Raw genomic sequence first — 20,883 nt, forward strand, 5'->3', positions numbered from 1 at the left:
AGAACTAGAGGAAAGTTGTGTGTTTCATCGTTGCTACAAGGCACTCTGACTGTCTCCTCCCCTCTCCTCCTCTCCCCTGCCCTCCCCTCCCCTGCCCTCCCCTCCCCTGCACTCCCCTCCCCTCCCCTCCCCGGGACCCTTCTGTGAGGGCATGTCCATTGGCCCACAAAAGGTCTTTGGGTCTAAACTCCGCACTGCCCCCCTCACCCACTATGATAAGAATTTTTGTTCTGATCATGCCTAATACCTCATCCCTTCCACTCTTGTCATCGCATATGCTGGTCTGCTTCTTCCATGTGGTGCTTTGTTGCTTCTGAGCTAGATAGCTGCTCGTTTACCTTCAGGCATTTAAGACCCGGGAAGCTATATCTTTTGATAGATGAGCACCATCAGCTTTCTTCACCACGTGAACTTATGCACCCGATTTGTTCTCAGCCATTGTGTAGGGAAGGTGAGCATCATGGAAGGCCAGTTAGACAAAAAGGGTTCTTGCTGTGAGGAAGTACTTGAGTGGAGGCCCAATGTCCATCTGCTACCTTAACCCTATAAGGCCTAACGTCATGTTTTTGTAACATGTTAATTATAACCTTTCATTGTAGCATTGAGTATAAATGCATGGAGGAAAGTGACAATTTGGCTCCATTTTAAAATATTGCAAATTTTATATATTTTAATACATTTTGTTATATCCATTGCTGGCTAGGAAAGTAAAGAATAAAGCAGAATTTTTTTTCAGAAATGAAAACTTGGGCCTTGTAGGGTTAATACTAAATCTATACATATGTACACATAGATCGATTTCCACATCCTCTTATAGAAACATGTTTACAAATGTACATGCTGATATTTAAGCCTGTATAAATGCCATTTACCTCCTAGCACATTCCGTTAACTTTGACTTTTCTCATGTGCTACTGCCATGCTGAGCCTTCCTTTGTGTTACTCTGATTCCTCTCGGGTACTTTACCCTTGGTCATGCCCTACCAGGTCTTCAACACCCTCGTCACCGCCGAATTGGATCACTTGTCTTTCTGTGGTCCCTGGATTTGTTAAGACCACTACCTTTCCCCGTTCCTCCTCCACCCCCATATTCCCCCGACAACTTTCCGTCCCCTTGCTACTCTTCCAGATTGTTCATCCAGCCCATTCTTATATAGACAGGTCAACGGAGATTAGTGTATTGCCCTGGTGTATTGGGATCAGATGAGACTGGGTTCCCACGCAGTGTCCCCAGTGTTGTCCTCTGTTCCTTTATTGGTCAGTGAGGGATGGGTGTCACATCTCCTAGTGGGGGCCCACCATGTCTCTTCCCTGTGGATTGGCTGCTTGGAGGGGCAATATTGGGCTCAAGGCTTATTGAGCCAGGATTGCTCCACTCTCTTTCCATTCATTTCTCCCATGTGCTCTCATCAGACAAGCCCTGAACTTGAGTTACAGCTTCACTGGTATCCCCTGAAGTAAATTTTTCTGGTGGGCTCTGCTGGGCTGAGATCTACGTAGTTGGGAATGGGCAGCTCACCCTTCCTCCCCCACTCTTAACCCTCTCCATTGGTTCCTTACACCATGGTGACATCATACATACCCCAAACTTGGGGCAATGTGTTGAAGTCAGAGACCTCTTTCCCTGTGTAGATATAAACAATATCCTGCCCATGGGTGGGTTTATTCCCTGTGCCTCTGATACCTGTTTTTTTCCTCCTGTTGCTTTCCACACCTCCTCTTTAGTTGTCCACCATATGTATCCCCAGATGTTGTCTGGCCCCTGCCATACTACCTCTTCCTTACTCTGGGAACTAACCTAACTTCAGGGGCACTGCTACCTCCCCATCTTCATCTTGTCTCACTTAAACAGGTCACCTGTTTGTCCGTTTTCTTATTCCCCCAGAAGATCTCAGGTTACAAGGCCCTGATCCAAGTGTGCCAGCCAGCTCCAGGACCAACGTGTCCAGGACCACTTCCACCTTATCCCTCCTGAGCCCTGAATGGACAACCCCTACAAGAGAGTAGGAAGGGTATGGACCCAAAACCCCACATCGCCCCTTTTGCCAGCAGGAAGTAGTTAGAGATGTCGTCGCCCAATACCCCAGGATTTGGGTCCATATCTCTTCAGAGGGGACAAGTTAGGGAGCTATCTTAGGGACCGGGTAGTCCATTACCCATGCTCAGAGGTCCGAGATACTGGCCCATGACGGAGTGGCACCCATTTGTCTTCAGCGATCATATTGGGGAAGTGAGCACACAATGATATGATTTTTTTCTCTTGGACACCTCGTAAGTGTACCCACTTTGTCTCACCAGATTGGGTCGGTGAGGTGCGCATCAGGAATGCCAGTTTAGTAGAACAACGTGTGCGCTTGCCGTCAGGGAGTACTTGAGTGGAGGGAGGCCCCACGAACATGTGCTACCTTAATCCCATAATGCCGAGCACTACATTTTGGTAACATTTTAATGATAACATTTATTATAAATCCATGGACGAATGTGACAATTTCGTTCCATTTTAAAATACATTGCAAATTTAATATATTTTTTGTTATATCTATTGATTACTAAGAAAGTAAAGAATGAAAACAAAATCTGTTTTTCCAGAATTTAAAAATGCAGGCATTTTTGGGATAACACTAATTCTATACATGTATGCACACAGATGTCTTTCTACATACCCATATGGAAATAGATGTACATATGTACATGCCTGTATTTGGCCCTCAATCAAGGCCATTAACCTCCTTGCTCTAGCCTCTACTTCCCTTTCTCCTTCCTGATCATTCTTTTAGACGCTCGTGCAATTCTTATAGCAATCGAGCCATACATCCATGGTGTTTAGCACATTTGTATGATCATTGCCCTCATAATTCTCAAAACATTTGCTCTCCACTTAAGCCCCTGGCTTCATCTGCTCATTTTCACACATCCCCTACCCCCTTCCCTGCTTCCCTCACCCTCATGAATCCTTGATAATTGATCAGCTTTGTTTTCTCATATATTCCCCTGTCTGATGTACCTCTTCCCCCACTTTTCTGCTGTACATCCCCCACGGAGGGGGTGACATGTAGGTCCTTGTACTCGGTGCACCCTCCTTCCAACCCACCCTCCCTCTACCCTTCCATTATCACCACTCACATCCCTGGTCCTGACGAGATCATCCTCCATGGGTTCCCTGTTTTCAGTTCCTATCTGTACCAGTGTACATCCTCTGGTCTAGCCAGATTTGCAAGTTAGAATTGGGATTATGGCAGTTGGGGGAGGAGGAAGCATTTAAGAACTAGAGGAAAGTTTTGTGTTTCATCCTTGCTACAAGGCACTCTGACTGTCTCCTCTCCTCTCCTCTCCTCCCCGGAACCCTTCTGTGAGAGCATGTCCATTGGCCCACAAATGGCTTTGGGTCTCCACTCCGCACTGCCCCCTCACTCACTATGATAAGAATTTTTGTTCTGATCATGCCTAATACCTCATCCCTTCTACTTTTGTCATCGCATATGCTGGTGTGCTTCTTCCATGTGGTGCTTTGTTGCTTCTGAGCTCGAGAGCCGCTCATTTACCTTCAGGTATTTAAGTCCTGGGATACTATATCTTTTGATAGATGAGCACCATCAGCTTTCTTCACCACGTGAACTTATGCACCCGATTTGTTCTCAGCCATTGTGTAGGGAAGGTGAGCATCATGGAAGGCCTGTTAAATAGACAAAAAAGGTTCTTGCTGTGAGGAAGTACTTGAGTGGAGGCCCAATGTCCATCTGCTACCTTAACCCTATAAGGCCTAACGTCATGTTTTTGTAACATGTTAATTATAACCTTTCATTGTAGCATTGAGTATAAATGCATGGAGGAAAGTGACAATTTGGCTCCATTTTAAAATATTGCAAATTTTGTACATTTTAATACATTTTGGTAGTTATACCCATTGTTGGCTAGGAAAGTAAGGAATAAAGCAGAATTTTTTTTCTAAAATGAAAACTCGGGCCTTGTAGGGTTAATACTAAATCTATACATATATACACATAGATCTATTTCCACATCCTCTCATAGAAAAATGTTTACAAATGTACATGCCGATATTTAAGCCTTTATAAATGCCATTTACCTCCTAGCACATTCTGTTAACTTTGACTTTCCACGTGTGCTACTGCCATGCTGAGCTTTCCTTTGTGTTACGCAGATTCCTCTCGGGTACTTTACCCTTAGTCATGCCCTACCAGGTCTTCAACACCCTCGTCACCGCCGAATTGGATCATTGTCTTTCTGTGGTCCCTGGATTTGTTAAGACCACTACCTTTCCCCGTTCCTCCTCCACCCCCATGTGCCCACTACAACTCTCCGTCCCTTTGCTACTCTTCCAGATTGTTCATCCAGCCCATTCTGATTTAGACAGGTCAACGGAGATTAGTGTATTGCCCTGGTGTATTGGGATCAGATGAGACTGGGTTCCCACGCAGTGTCCCCAGTGTTGTCCTCTGTTGCTTTATTGGTCAGTGAGGGATGGGTGTCATGCCTCCTAGTGGGGGCCCACCATGTCTCTTCCCTGTGGATTGGCTGCTTGGAGGGGCAATAACGGCTCAAGGCTTGGTGAGCCAGGATTGCTCCACTCTTTCTTTCCCTTCATTTTTTCCCATGTGCTCTCATCAGACACGTCCTGAATTTGAGTTACAGCTTCACTGCTATCCCCTGAAGTAAATTCTTCTGGTGGGCTCTCCTGGTCTGAGATCCACGTAGTTGGGAATGGGCACCTCACCCACCCACCCCCTACTCTTAACCGTCTCCATTGGTTCCTTACACCATGGTGACATCATACATACCCCAAATTTGGGGCAGTATGTTGAAGTCAGTTCCCTCTTTCCCTGTGTAGATATAAACAATATCCTGCCCATGGGTGGGTTTGTGCCCTGTGCCTCCGATACCTGTTTTTTTCCTCCTGTTCCTTTCCACACCTCCTTTTTAGTTGTCCACCCTATGTATCCCCAGATGTTTTCTGGTACCTGCCATACTACTTCTTCCTTACTCCGGGAACTAACCTAACTTCAGGGGCACTGCTACCTCCCCATCTTCATCTTGCCTCACTTAAACAGGTCACCTGTTTGTCCGTTTTCTTATTCCCCCAGATGTTCTCAGGTTACAAGGCCCTGATCCAAGTGTGCCAGCCAGCTCCAGGACCACCGTGTCCAGGACCACTTCCACCTTATCCCTCCTGGGCCCTGAATGGACAACCTCTACGAAGAGAGTAGGAAGAGTGTGGACCCAAAACCCCACTTCCCCCCTTTTGCCAGCTAGAGTAGCTAGAGATGTCATCGCCCAGTACCCCAGTATTTGGGTCCATATCTCTTCAGGGGGGACAAGTTAGGGAGCTATCTTAGGGACCGGGTTGTCCATTACCCAAGCTCAGAGGCCCAAGATACTGTCCCATGACGGAGTGGCACCCATTTACCTTCAGCGATCATATCGGGGAGGTGAGCACACAATGATATGATTTTTTTCTCTTGGACACCTCGTAAGTGTCCCCACTTTGTCTCCCCAGTTTGGGTCGGTGAGGTGCGCATCAGGAATGCCAGTTTAGTAGAACAACGTGTGCGCTTGCCTCAGGGAGTACTTCAGTGGAGGGAGGCCGCACCAACATGTGCTACCGTAACCCCATAATGCCGAGCACTACGTTTTGGTAACATTTTTTTTGGTAACATTTTAATGATAACATTTATTATAAATCCATGGACGAATTTGACAATTTCGTTCCATTTTTAAAACATTGCAAATTTAATATATTTTGGTTGTTATATATATTGATTGCTATGAAAGTAAAGAATGAAAACAAAATAACTGTTTTTCCTGATATTAAAAATGCAGGCTTTATTGGGTTAACACCAGTTCTATACTTGTATACACACAGATGTCTTTCTACATCCCCATATGGATATAGATGTACATGCCTGTATTTGGCCCTCTATCAAGGCCCTTTACCTCCTAGCTCTAGCCTCTACTTCCCTTTCTCCTTTCTGATCATTCTTTTAGAGGCTCGTGCAATTCTTATAGCAATCGATCCATACATCCATGGTGTCAAGCACATTTGTACGATCATTGCCCTCATCAGTCTCAAAACATTTGCTCTCCACTTAAGCCCCTGGCTTCATCTGCTCATTTTCACACATCCCCTACCCCCTTCCCTGCTTCCCTCACCCTCATGAATCCTTGATAATTGATCAGCTTCGTTTTCTCATATCTTCCCCTGTCTGATGTCCCTCTTCCCACGCTTTTCTGCTGTACATCCCCCACGGAGGAGGTGACATGTAGGTCCTTGTACTAGGTGCACCCTCTTTCCAACCCACCCTCCCTCTACCCTCCCATTATCACCACTCACATCCCTGGTCCTGACGAGATCATTCTCCATGGGTTCCCTGTTTTCAGTTCCTATCTGTACCAGTGTACATCCTCTGGTCTAGCCAGATTTGTAAGTTAGAATTGGGATTATGGCAGTTGGGGGAGGAGGAACCATTTAAGAACTAGAGGAAAGTTGTGTGTTTCATCCTTGCTACAAGGCACTCTGACTGTCTCCTCTCCTCTCTTCCCCGGGACTCTTCTGTGAGGGCATGTCCATTGGCCCACAAAAGGTGTTTGGGTCTCCACACCGCACTGCCCCCCTCACCCACTATGATAAGAATTTTTGTTCTGATCATGCCTAATACCTTATCCCTTCTAATTTTGTCATCGCATATGCTGGTCTGCTTCTTCCATGTGGTGCTTTGTTGCTTCTGAGCTAGATAGCCGCTAGTTTACCTTCAGGCATTTAAGACCCGGGATGCTATATCTTTTGATAGATGAGCACCATCAGCTTTCTTCACCACGTGAACTTTTGCACCCGCTTTGTTGTCAGCCATTGTGTAGGGAAGGTGAGCATCATGGAAGGTCAGCTAAATAGACAAAAAGTGTTCTTGCTGTGAGGAAGTACTTGAGTGGAGGCCCAATGTCCATCTGCTACCTTAACCCTATAAGGCCTAACATAATGTTTTTGTAACATGTTAATTATAACCTTTCATTGTAGCATTGAGTATAAATGCATGGAGGAAAGTGACAATTTGGCTCTATTTTAAAATATTGCAAATTTTATATATTTTAATACATTTTGGTAGTTATATCCATTGCTGGCTAGGAAAGTAAAGAATGAAGCAGAATTTTTTTTCTGAAATGAAAACTCGGGCCTTGTAGGGTTAATACTAAATCTATACATATATACACATAGATCTATTTCCACATCCTCTTATAGAAACATGTTTACAAATGTACATGCTGATATTTAAGCCTGTATAAATGCCATTTACGTCCTAGTACATTCTGTTAACTTTGACTTTTCTCATGTGCTACTGCCATGCTGAGCCTTCCTTTGGGTTACGCTGATTCCTCTCGGGTACTTTACCCTTGGTCATGCCTTACAAGTCTTCAACACCCTCGTCACCGCCGAATTGGATCACTTGTCTTTCTGTGGTCCCTGGATTTGTCAAGACCACTACCTTTCCCCGTTCCTCCTCCACCCCCATGTTCCCCCTACAACTCTCCGTCCCCTTGCTACTCTTCCAGATTGTTCATCCAGCCCATTCTCATTTACACAGGTCAACGGAGATTAGTGTATTGCCCTGGTGTATTGGGATCAGATGAGACTGGGTTCCCACGCGGTGTCCCCAGTGTTGTCCACTGTTGCTTTATTGTTCAGTGAGGGATGGGTGTCATGTCTCCTAATGGGGGCCCACCATGTCTCTTCCCTGTGGATTGGCTGCTTGGATGAGCAATATCGGCTCAAGGCTTGGTGAGCCAGGATTGCTCCACTCTCTTTCAATTCATTTTCTCCCATATGCTCTCATCAGACACGTCCTGAACTTGAGTTACAGCTTCACTGCTATCCCCTGAAGTAAATTCTTCTGGTGGGCTCTCCTGGGCTGAGATCCACGTAGTTGGGAATGGGCACCTCACCCTTCCTCCCCCACTCTTAACCCTCTCCATTGGTTCCTTACACCATGGTGACATCATACATACCCCAAATTTGGGGCAATGTGTTGAAGTCAGGTCCCTCTTTCCCTGTGTAGATAAAAACAATATCCTGCCCATGGGTAGGTTTGTGCCCTGTGCCTCCGATACCTGTTTTTTTCCCTCCTGTTCCTTTCCACACCTCCTTTTTAGTTCTCCACCCTATGTATCCCCAGATGTTGTCTGGCCCCTGCCATACTACCTCTTCCTTACTCCGGGAACTAACCTAACTTCTGGGCACTGCTACCTCCCCATCTTCATCTTGTCTCACTTAAACAGGTCACCTGTTTGTCCGTTTTCTTATTCCCCCAGAAGTTCTCAGGTTACAAGGCCCTGAACCAAGTGTGCCAGCCAGCTCCAGGACCACCGTGTCCAGGACCACTTCCACCTTATCCCTCCTGGGCCCTGAATGGACAACCCCTACCAAGAGAGTAGGAAGAGTATGGACCCAAAACCCCACATCACCCCTTTTGCCAGCAGGAAGTAGCTAGAGATGTCGTCGCCCAATACCCCAGGATTTGGGTCCATATCTCTTCAGGGGGGACATGTTAGGCAGCTATCTTAGGGACCGGGTAGTCCATTACCCATGCTCAGAGGTCTGAGATACTGGCCCATGACGGAGTGGCACCCATTTGTCTAGAGCAATCATATCGGGGAGGTGAGCACACAATGATATGATTTTTTTCCCTTGGACACCTCCTAAGTGTACCCACTTTGTCTCCCCAGATTGGGTCGATGAGGTGCGCATCAGGAATGCCAGTTTAGTAGAACAACGTGTGCGCTTGCCATCAGGGAATACTTGACTGGAGGGAGGCCCCACGAACATGTGCTACCTTAACCTCATAATGCCGAGCACAAAGTTTTGGAAACATTTTAATGATAACATTTATTATAAATCCATGGACGAATGTGACAATTTCGTTCCATTTTTTAAAACATTGCAAATTTAATATATTTTGGTTGTTATATCTATTGATTGCTATGAAAGTAAAGAATGAAAACAAAATAACTGTTTTTCCTGAATTTAAAAAGGCAGGCATTATTGGGTTAACACTAATTCTATGCATGTATACACACGGATGTCTTTCTACATCCCCATATGGATATAGATGTACATGCCTGTATTTGGCCCTCTATCAAGGCCCTTTACCTCCTAGCACTAGCCTCTACTTCCCTTTCTCCTTTCTGATCATTCTTTTAGAGGCTCGTGCAATTCTTATAGTAATCGATCCATACATCCATGGGGTCAAGCACATTTGTAAGATCATTGCCCTCATAATTCTCAAAACATTTGCTCTCCACTTAAGCCCCTGGCTTCATCTGCTCATTTTCACACATCCCCTACCCGCTTCCCTGCTTCCCTCACCCTCATGAATCCTTGATAATTGATCAGCTTCGTTTTCTCATATCTTCCCCTGTCTGATGTCCTTCTGACCCCACTTTTCTGATGTACATCCCCCACGGAAGGGGTGACATGTAGGTCCTTGTACTCGGTGCACCCTCCTTCCAACCCACCCTCCCTCTACCCTCCCATTATCACCTCTCGCATCCCTGGTCCTGACGAGATCATCCTCCATGGGTTCCCTGTTTTCAGTTCCTATCTGTACCAGTGTACATCCTCTGGTCTAGCCAGATTTGCAAGTTAGAATTGGGATTATGGCAGTTGGGGGAGGAGGAAGCATTTAAGAACTAGAGGAAAGTTCTGTGTTTCATCGTTGCTACAAGGCACTCTGACTGTCTCCTCCCCTTACCTCTCCTGCCATCCCCTCCCCTGCCATCCCCTCCCCTGCCCTCCCCTCCCCTGCCCTCCCCTCCCCGGGACGCTAATGTGAGGGCATGTCCATTGGCCCACAAAAGGTCTTTGGGTCTAAACTCCGCACTGCCCCCCTCACCCACTATGATAAGAATTTTTGTTCTGATCATGCCTAATACCTCATCCCTTCCACTCTAGTCATCGCAGAAGCTGGTGTGCTTCTTCCATGTGGTGCTTTGTTGTTTCTGAGCTAGATAGCCGCTCGTTTACCTTCAGGCATTTAAGACCCGGGATGCTATATCTTTTGATAGGCGGGCACCATCAGCTTTCTTCACCACGTGAACTTATGCACCCGCTTTGTTCTCAGCCATTGTGTAGGGAAGGTGAGCATCATGGAAGGCCAGTTAAATAGACAAAAAGGGTTCTTGCTGTGAGGAAGGACTTGAGTGGAGGCCCAATGTCCATCTGCTACCTTAACCCTACAAGGCCTAACGTCATGTTTTTGTAACATGTTAATTATAACCTTTCATTGTAGCATTGAGTATAAATGCATGGAGGAAAGTGACAATTTGGCTCCATTTTAAAATATTGCAAATTTTATATATTTTAATACATTTTGGTAGTTATACCCATTGCTGGCTAGGAAAGTAAAGAATAAAGCAGAATTTTTTTTCTAAAATGAAAATTCGGGCCTTGTAGGGTTAATACTAAATCTATACATATATACACGTAGGTCTATTTCCACAACCTCTTATAGAAACATGTTTACAAATATACATGCCGATATTTAAGCCTTTATAAATGCCATTTACCTCCTAGCACATTCTGTTAACTTTGACTTTCCACGTGTGCTACTGCCATGCTAAGCCTTCCTTTGGGTTACGCTGATTCCTCTGGGGTACTTTACCCTTGGTCATGCCCTACCAGGTCTTCAACACCCTCGTCACCACCGAATTGGATCACTTGTCTTTCTGTGGTCCCTGGATTTGTTAAGACCACTACCTTTCCCCGTTCCTCCTCCACCCCCATGTTCCCCCTACAACTCTCCGTCCCCTTGCTACTCTTCCCGATTGTTCTTCCAGTCCATTCTCATTTAGACAGTTCAACGGAGATTAGTGTATTGCCCTGGTGTATTGGGATCAGATGAGACTGGGTTCCCACGCAGTGTCCCCAGTGTTGTCCTCTGTTGCTTTATTGGTCAGTGAGGGATGGGAGTCATGTCTCCTAGTGGGGGCCCACCATGTCTCTTCCCTGTGGATTGGCTGCTTGGAGGGGCAATAACGGCTCAAGGCTTGGTGAGCCAGGATTGCTCCACTCTTTCTTTCCGTTCATTTTTTCCCATGTGCTCTCATCAGACACGTCCTGAATTTGAGTTACAGCTTCACTGCTATCCCCTGTAGTAAATTCTTCTGGTGGGCTCTCCTGGGCTGAGATCCACGTAGTTGGGAATGGGCACCTCACCCACCCACCCCCTACTCTTAACCTTCTCCATTGGTTCCTTACACCATGGTGACATCATACATACCCCAAATTTGGGGCAGTATGTTGAAGTCAGGTCCCTCTATCCCTGTGTAGATATAAACAATATCCTGCCCATGGGTGGGTTTGTGCCCTGTGCCTCCGATACCTGTTTTTTTCCTCCTGTTCCTTTCCACACCGCCTTTTTAGTTGTCCACCCTATGTATCCCCAGATGTTGTCTGGCCCCTGCCATACTACCTCTTCCTTACTCCGGGAACTAACCTAACTTCAGGGGCACTGCTACCTCCCCATCTTCATCTTGTCTCACTTAAACAGGTCACCTGTTTGTCCGTTTTCTTATTCCCCCAGAAGTTCTCAAGTTACAAGGCCCTATCCAAGTGTGCCAGCCAGCTCCAGGACCACGGTGTCCAGGACCACTTCCACCTTATCCCTCCTGGGCCTTGAATGGACAACCCCTACGAAGAGAGTAGGAAAAGTGTGGACCCAAAACCCCACTTCGCCCCTTTTGCCAGCAGGAGTAGCTAGAGATGTCATCGCCCAGTACCCCAGTATTTGGGTCCATATCTCATCAGGGGGGACAAGTTAGGGAGCTATCTTAGGGTCCAGGTAGTCCATTACCCATGCTCAGAGGTCTGAGATACTGGCCCATGACGGAGTGGCACCCATTTGCCTTCAGCGATCATATCGGGGAGGTGAGTACACAATGATATTTTTTTCTCTTGGACACCTCGTAAGTGTACCCACTTTGTCTCCCCAGTTTGGGTCGGTGAGGTGCGCATCAGGAATGCCAGTTTAGTAGAACAACGTGTACACTTGCCGTCAGGGAGTACTTGAGTGGAGGGAGCCGCACGAACATGTGCTACCGTAACCCCATAATGCCGAGCACTACGTTTTGGTAACATTTTTTTGGTAACATTTTAATGATAACATTTATCATAAATCCATGGACGAATTTGACAATTTCGTTCCATTTTGAAAACATTGCAAATTTAATATATTTTGGTTGTTATATCTATTGATTGCTATCAAAGTAAAGAATGAAAACAAAATAACTGTTTTTCCTGATATTAAAAATGCAGGCATTATTGGGTTAACACTAATTCTATACATGTATACACACAGATGTCTTTCTACATCCCCATATGGATATAGATGTACATGCCTGTATTTGGCCCTCTATCAAGGCCCTTTACCTCCTAGCTCTAGCCTCTACTTCCCTTTCTCCTTTCTGATCATTCTTTTAGAGGCTCGTGCAATTCTTATAGCAATCGATCCATACATCCATGGTGTCAAGCACATTTGTACGATCATTGCCCTCATCATTCTCAAAACATTTGCTCTCCACTTAAGCCCCTGGCTTCATATGCTCATTTTCACACATCCCCTACCCACTTCCCTGCTTCCCTCACCCTCATGAATCCTTGATAATTGATCAGCTTCTTTTTCTCATATCTTCCCCTGTCTAATGTCCCTCTGACCCCACTTTTCTGCTGTACATCCCCCACGGAGGGGGTGACATGTAGGTCCTTGTACTCGGTGCACCCTCTTTCCAACCCACCCTCCCTCTACCCTCCCATTATCACCACTCACATCCCTGGTCCTGACGAGATCATTCTCCATGTGTTCCCTGTTTTCAGTTCCTATCTGTACCAGTGTACATCCTCTGGTCTAGCCAGATTTGTAAGTTAGAATTGAGATTATGGCAGTTGGGGGAGGAGGAAGCATTTAAGAACTAGAGGAAAGTTGTGTGTTTCATCCTCGCTGCAAGGTACTTTAACTGTCTCCTCTCCTCTCTTCCCCGGGACTCTTCTGTGAGGGAATGTACATTGGCCCACAAAAGGTGTTTGGGTCTCCACACCGCACTGCCCCCCTCACCCACTATGATAAGATTTTTTGTTCTGATCATGCCTAATACCTTATCCCTTCTACTTTTGTCATCGCATATGCTGGTCTGCTTCTTCCATGTGGTGCTTTGTTGCTTCTGAGCTAGATAGCCGCTCGTTTACCTTCAGGCATTTAAGACCCGGGATGCTATATCTTTTGATAGACGAGCACCATCCGCTTTCTTCACCACGTGAACTTATGCACCCGCTTTGTTCTCAGCCATTGTGTAGGGAAGGTGAGCATCATGGAAGGCCAGTTAAATAGACAAAAAGTGTTCTTGCTGTGAGGAAGGACTTGAGTGGAGGCCCAATGTCCATCTGCTACCTTAACCCTATAAGGCCTAACATCATGTTTTTGTAACATGTTAATTATAACCTTTCATTGTAGCATTGAGTATAAATGCATGGAGGAAAGTGACAATTTGGCTACATTTTAAAATATTGCAAATTTTATATATTTTAATACATTTTGGTAGTTATATCCATTGCTGGCTAGGAAAGTAAAGAAAGAAGCAGAATTTTTTTCTGAAATGAAAACTCGGGCCCTGTTGGGTTAATACTAAATCTATACATATATACACATAGATCTATTTCCACATCCTCTTATAGAAACATGTTTACAAATGTACATGCCGATATTTAAGCCTTTATAAATGCCATTTACCTCCTAGCACATTCTGTTTCCTTTGACTTTTTTTTGCGTGCTACTGACATGCTGAGCCTTCCTTTGGCATACGCTGATTCTTCTCAGGTACTTTAACCTTGGTCATGTCCTACCAGGTTTTCTACACCTTCGTCGGCGCCGAATTGGATCACTTGTCTTTCTGTGGTCCCTGGATTTGTTAAGACCACTACCTTTGCCCCTTTATCCTCCTCCCCCATATCCCGTTGCTACTCTTCCAGATTGTTCATCCAGCCCTTTCTCATTTACACAGGTCAACGGAGATTAGTGTATTGCCCTGGTGTGTTGGGATCAGATGAGACTGGGTTCCCACGCGGTGTCCCCAGTGTTGTCCTCTGTTGCTTTATTGGTCAGTGAGGAATGGGTGTCATGTCTCCTAGTGGGGGCCCAAAATGTCTCTTCCCTGTGGATTGGATGCTTGGAGGGGCAATATTGGGCCCAAGGCTTGGTGAGCCAGGATTGCTCCATTCTCTTTCTTTCCATTCATTTTCTCCCATGTGCTCTCATCAGACATGTCCTGAACATGAATTATACATTCATTGCTGTCCCATGAAACAAATTCTTTGGGAGGGCTATGCTGGGCTGATATTCACGTAGTTGGGAATAGGCACCTCACCCTTCCTCCCCCACTCTTAACCCTCTCCATTGGTTCCTTACACCATGGTGACATCATACATACCCCAAACTTGGGGCAATGTGTTGAAGTCAGGTCCCTCTTTCCCTGTGTAGATATAAACAATATCCTGCCCATTGGTGGGTTTGTGCCCTGTGCCTCCGATACCTGTTTTTTTCCTCCTGTTCCTTTCCACACCTCCTTTTTAGTTGTCCACCCTATATATCCCCAGATGTTGTCTGGCCCCTGCCATACTACCTCTTCCTTACTCCGGGAACTAACCTAACTTCTGGGGCACTGCTACCTCCCCATCTTCATCTTGTCTCACTTAAAGAGGTCACCTGTTTGTCCGTTTTCTTATTCCCCCAGAAGTTCTCAGGTTACAAGGCCCTGAACCAAGTGTGCCAGCCAGCTCCAGGACCACCGTGTCCAGGACCACTTCCACCTTATCCCTCTTGGGCCCTGAATGGACAACCCCTACCAAGAGAGTAGGAAGAGTATGGACCCAAAACCCCATTCGCCCCTTATTCCAGCAGGAAGTAGCTAGAGATGTTGTCGCCCAATACCCCAGGATTTGGGTCCATATCTCTTCATGGTGGACATGTTAGGGAGCTATCTTAGGGACCGGATAATCAATTACCCATGCTCAGAGGTCCGAGATACTGGCCCATGACGGAGTGGCACCCATTTGTCTAGAGCGATCATATCGGGGAGGTGAGCACACAATGATATGAATTTTTTCCCTTGGACACCTCGTAAGTGTACCCACTTTGTCTCCCCAGTTTGGTTCGGTGAGGTGCGCATCAGGAATGCTGGTTTAGTCGAACAACGTGTGCGCTTGCCGTCAGGTAGTACTTGAGTGGAGGGAGGCCGCACGAACATGTGCTACCTTAACCCCATAATGCCGAGCACTACGTTTTGGTAACATTTTGATGATAACATTTATTATAAATCCATGGACGAATGTGAAAATTTCGTTCCATTTTTAAAAACATTGCAAATTTAATATATTTTGGTTGTTATATGTATTGATTACTAAGAAAGTAAAGAATGAAAACAAAATAACTGTTTTTCCTGAATTTAAAAATGCAGGCATTATTTCGTTAACGCTGATTCTATACATGTATACACACAAATTTCTTTCTATATACCCATAAGGATAAGATGTACATATGTACATGCCTGTATTTGGCCCTCTATCAAGGCCCTTTACCTCCTAGCTCTAGCCTCTATTTCCCTTTCTCCTTTCTGATCATTCTTTTAGAGGCTCGTGCAATTCTTATAGCAATCGATCCATACATCTATGGTGTCAAGCACATTTGTACGATCATTGCCCTCATCATTCTCAAAACATTTGCTCTCCACTTAAGCCACTGGCTTCATATGCTCATTTTCACACATCCCCTACCCCCTTCCCTTCTTCCCTCACCCTCATGAATCCTTGATAATTGATCAGCTTCGATTTGTTATATCTTTCCTGTCTGATGTCCCTCTTCCCACACTTTTCTGTATATCCCCCATGGAGGAGGTGACATGTAGGTCCTTGTACTCGGTGCACCCTCTTTCCAACCCACCCTCCCTCTACCCTCCCATTATCACCACTCACATCCCTGGTCCTGACGAGATCATCCTCCATGGGTTCCCTGTTTCCAGTTCCTATCTGTACCAGTGTACATCCTCTGGTCTAGCCAGATTTGTAAGTTAGAATTGGGATTATGGCAGTTGGGGGAGGAGGAAGCATTTAAGAACTAGAGGAAAGTTGTGTGTTTCATCCTTGCTACAAGGCACGCTGACTGTCTCCTCTCCTCTAATCTCCTCTCCTCTCTTCTACTCTCCTCTCCTCTCCTCCCCGGGACCCTTCTGTGAGGGCATGTCCATTGCCCCACAAAAGGTCTTTGGGTCTAAACTCCGCACTGCCCCCCTCACCCACTATGATAAGAATTTTTGTTCTGATCATGCCTAATACCTCATCCCTTCCACTTTTGTCATCGCATAAGCTGGTGTGCTTCTTCCATGTGGTGCTTTGTTGCTTCTGAGCTAGATAGCCGCTCGTTTACCTTCAGGCATTTAAGACCCGGGATGCTATATCTTTTGATAGGCGGGCACCATCAGCTTTCTTCACCACGTGAACTTATGCACCCGCTTTTTCTCAGCCATTGTGTAGGGAAGGTGAGCATCATGGAAGGCCAGTTAAATAGACAAAAAGTGTTCTTGCTGTGAGGAAGTACTTGAGTGGAGGCCCAATGTCCATCTGCTACCTTAACCCTATAAGGCCTAACGTCATGTTTTTGTAACATGATAATTATAACCTTTCATTGTAGCATTGAGTATAAATGCATGGAGGAAAGTGACAATTTGGCTCTATTTTAAAATATTGCAAATTTTATATATTTTAATACATTTTGGTAGTTATATCCATTGCTGGCTAGGAAAGTAAAGAATAAAGCAGAATTTTTTTTCTGAAATGAAAACTCGGGCCTTGAAGGGTTAATACTAAATCTATACATATATACACATAGATCTATTTCCACATCCTCTTATAGAAACATGTTTACAAATGTACATGCCGATATTTAAGCCTTATAAATGCCATTTACCTCCTAGCACATTCCGTTAACTTTGACTTTTCTCGTGTGCAACTGCCATTCTGAGCCTTCCTTTGGGTTACGCTCATTCCTCTCGGGTACTTTACCCTTGGTCATTCCCTACCAGGTCTTCAACACCCTCGTCTCCGCCGAATTGGATCACTTGTCTTTCTGTGGTCCCTGGATTTGTTAAGACCACTACCTTTCCCCGTTCCTCCTCCACCCCCATGATCCCCCTACAACTCTCCGTCCCCTTGCTACTCTTCCAGATTGTTCATCCAGCCCATTCTCATTTAGACAGGTCAACGGAGATTACTGTATTGCCCTGGTGTATTGGGATCAGATGAGACTGGGTTCCCACGCAGTGTCCCCTGTGTTGTCCTCTGTTGCTTTATTGGTCAGGGATGGATGGGTGTCTTGTCTCCTAATGGGGGCCCACCATGTCTCTTCCCTGTGGATTAGCTGCGTGGAGGGGCAATATCGACTCAAGGCTTGGTGAGCCAGGATTGCTCCACTCTCTTTCTTTCCATTCATTTTCTCCCATGTGCTCTCATCAGACACGTCCTGAACTTGAGTTACAGCTTCACTGCTATCCCCTGAAGTAAATTCTTCTGGTGGGCTCTGCTGGGCTGAGATCCACGTAGTTGGGAATGGGCACCTCACCCATCCTCCCCCACTCTTAACCCTCTCCATTGGTTCCTTACACTATGGTGACATCATACATACCCCAAACTTGGGGCAATGTGTTGAAGTCAGGTCCCTCTTTCCTTGTGTAGATATAAACAATATCCTACCCATAGGTGGGTTTGTGCCCTGTGCCTCCGATACCTGTTTTTTTCCTCCTGTTCCTTTCCACACCTCCTTTTTAGTTGTCCACCCTATGTGTCCCCAGATGTTGTCTGGCCCCTGCCATACTACCTCTTCCTTATTCTGGGAACTAACCTAACTTCAGGGGCACTGTTACCTCCCCATCTTCATCTTGTCTCACTTAAAGAGGTCACCTGTTTGTCCGTTTTCTTATTCCCCCAGAAGTTCTCAGGTTACAAGGCCCTGAACCAAGTGTGCCAGCCAGCTCCAGGACCACCGTGTCCAGGACCACTTCCACCTTATCCCTCCTGGGCCCTGAATGGACAACCCCTACCAAGAGAGTAGGAAGAGTATGGACCCAAAACCCCACATCGCCCCCTTTGCCAGCAGGAAGTAGCTAGAGATGTCGTCGCCCAATACCCCAGGATTTGGGTCCATATCTCTTCAGGGGGTACATGTTAGGCAGCAATCTTAGGGACCGGGTAGTCCATTACCCATGCTCAGAGGTCTGAGATACTGGCCCATGACGGAGTGGCACCCATTTGTCTAGAGCGTTCATATCGGGGAGGTGAGCACACAATGATATGATTTTTTTCCCTTGGACACCTCGTAAGTGTACCCACTTTGTCTCCCCAGATTGGGTCGGTGAGGTGCGCATCAGGAATGCCAGTTTAGTAGAACAACGTGTGCGCTTGCCGTCAGGGAGTACTTGAGTGGAGGGAGGCCCCACGAACATGTGCTACCTTAACCCCATAATGCCGAGCACTACGTTTTGGTAACATTTTGATGATAACATTTATTATAAATCCATGGACGAATGTGACAATTTCGTTCCATTTTTAAAAACATTGCAAATATAATATATTTTGGTTGTTATATCTATTGATTGCTATGAAAGTAAAGAATGAAAAAAAAATAACTGTTTTTCCTGAATTTAAAAATGCAGGCATTATTGGGTTAACACTAATTCTATACATGTATACACACAGATGTCTTTCTACATCCCCATATGGATATAGATGTACATGCCTGTATTTGGCCCTCTATCAAGGCCCTTTACCTCCTTGCTCTAGACTCTACTTCCCTTACTCCTTTCTGATCATTCTTTTAGAGGCTCGTGCAATTCTTATAGCAATCGAGCCATACATCCATGGTGTCAAGCACATTTGTACGATCATTGCCCCCATCATTCTCAAAACATTTGCTCTCCACTTAAGCCCCTGGCTTCATATGCTCATTTTCACACATCCCCTACCCATTTCCCTGCTTCCCTCACCCTCATGAATCCTTGATAATTGATCAGCTTCGTTTTGTTATATCTTTCCTGTCTGATGTCCCTCTTCCCCCACTTTTCTGTATATCCCCCATGGAGGAGGTGACATGTAGGTCCTTGTACTCGGTGCACCCTCTTTCCAACCCACCCTCCCTCTACCCTCCCATTATCACCACTCACATCCCTGGTCCTGACGAGATCATCCTCCATGGGTTCCCTGTTTCCAGTTCCTATCTGTACCAGTGTACATCCTCTGGTCTAGCCAGATTTGTAAGTTAGAATTGGGATTATGGCAGTTGGGGGAGGAGGAAGCATTTAAGAACTAGAGGAAAGTTGTGTGTTTCATCCTTGCTACAAAGCACGCTGACTGTCTCCTCTCCTCCCCTCTAATCTCCTCTCCTCTCTTCTACTCACCTCTCCTCCCCGGGACCCTTCTGTGAGGGCTTGTCCATTGGCCCACAAAAGGTCTTTGGGTCTAAACTCCGCACTGCCCCCCTCACCCACTATGATAAGAATTTTTGTTCTGATCATGCCTAATACCTCATCCCTTGCACTTTTGTCATCTCATAAGCTGGTGTGCTTCTTCCATGTGGTGCTTTGTTGCTTCTGAGCTAGATAGCCGCTCGTTTACCTTCAGGCATTTAAGACCCGGGATGCTATATCTTTTGAGAGGCGGGCACCATCAGCTTTCTTCACCACGTGAACTTATGCACCCGCTTTGTTCTCAGCCATTGCGTAGGGAAGGTGAGCATCATGGAAGGCCAGTTAAATAGACAAAAAGTGTTCTTGCTGTGAGGAAGTACTTGAGTGGAGGCCCAATGTCCTTCTGCTACCTTAACCCTATAAGGCCTAACGTCATGTTTTTGTAACATGTTAATTATAACCTTTCATTGTAGCATTGAGTATAAATGCATGGAGGAAAGTGACAATTTGGCTCTATTTTAAAATATTGCAAATTTTATATATTTTAATACATTTTGGTAGTTATATCCATTGCTGGCTAAGAAAGTAAAGAATAAAGCAGAATTTTTTTTCTGAAATGAAAACTCGGGCCTTGTAGGGTTAATACTAAATCTATACATATATACACATAGATCTATTTCCACATTCTCTTATAGAAACATGTTTACAAATGTACATGCCGATATTTAAGCCTTATAAATGCCATTTACCTCCTAGCACATTCCGCTAACTTTGACTTTTCTCGTGTGCAACTGCCATTCTGAGCCTTCCTTTGGGTTACGCTGATTCCTCTCGAGTACTTTACCCTTGGTCATTCCCTACCAGGTCTTCAACACCCTCGTCACCGCCGAATTGGATCACTTGTCTTTCTGTGGTGCCTGGATTTGTTAAGACCACTACCTTTCCCCGTTCCTCCTCCACCCCCATGATTCCCCTACAACTCTCCGTCCCCTTGCTACTCTTCCAGATTGTTCATCCAGCCCATTCTCATTTAGACAGGTCAACGGAGATTACTGTATTGCCCTGGTGTATTGGGATCAGATGAGACTGGGTTCCCACGCAGTGTCCCCTGTGTTGTCCTCTGTTGCTTTATTGGTCAGTGCGGGATGGATGTCATGTCTCCTAATGGGGGCCCACCATGCCTCTTCCCTGTGGATTAGCTGCTTTGAGGGGCAATATCGGCTCAAGGCTTGGTGAGCCAGGATTGCTCCATTCTCTTTCTTTCCATTCATTTTCTCCCATGTGCTCTCATCAGACACGTCCTGAACTTGAGTTACAGCTTCACTGCTATCCCCTGAAGTAAATTCTTCTGGTGGGCTCTGCTGGGCTGAGATCCACTTA

This window comes from Tenrec ecaudatus, chromosome 8 (assembly GCF_050624435.1).
Source record: "Tenrec ecaudatus isolate mTenEca1 chromosome 8, mTenEca1.hap1, whole genome shotgun sequence".
Classification (NCBI taxonomy): Eukaryota; Metazoa; Chordata; class Mammalia; order Afrosoricida; family Tenrecidae; genus Tenrec; species Tenrec ecaudatus.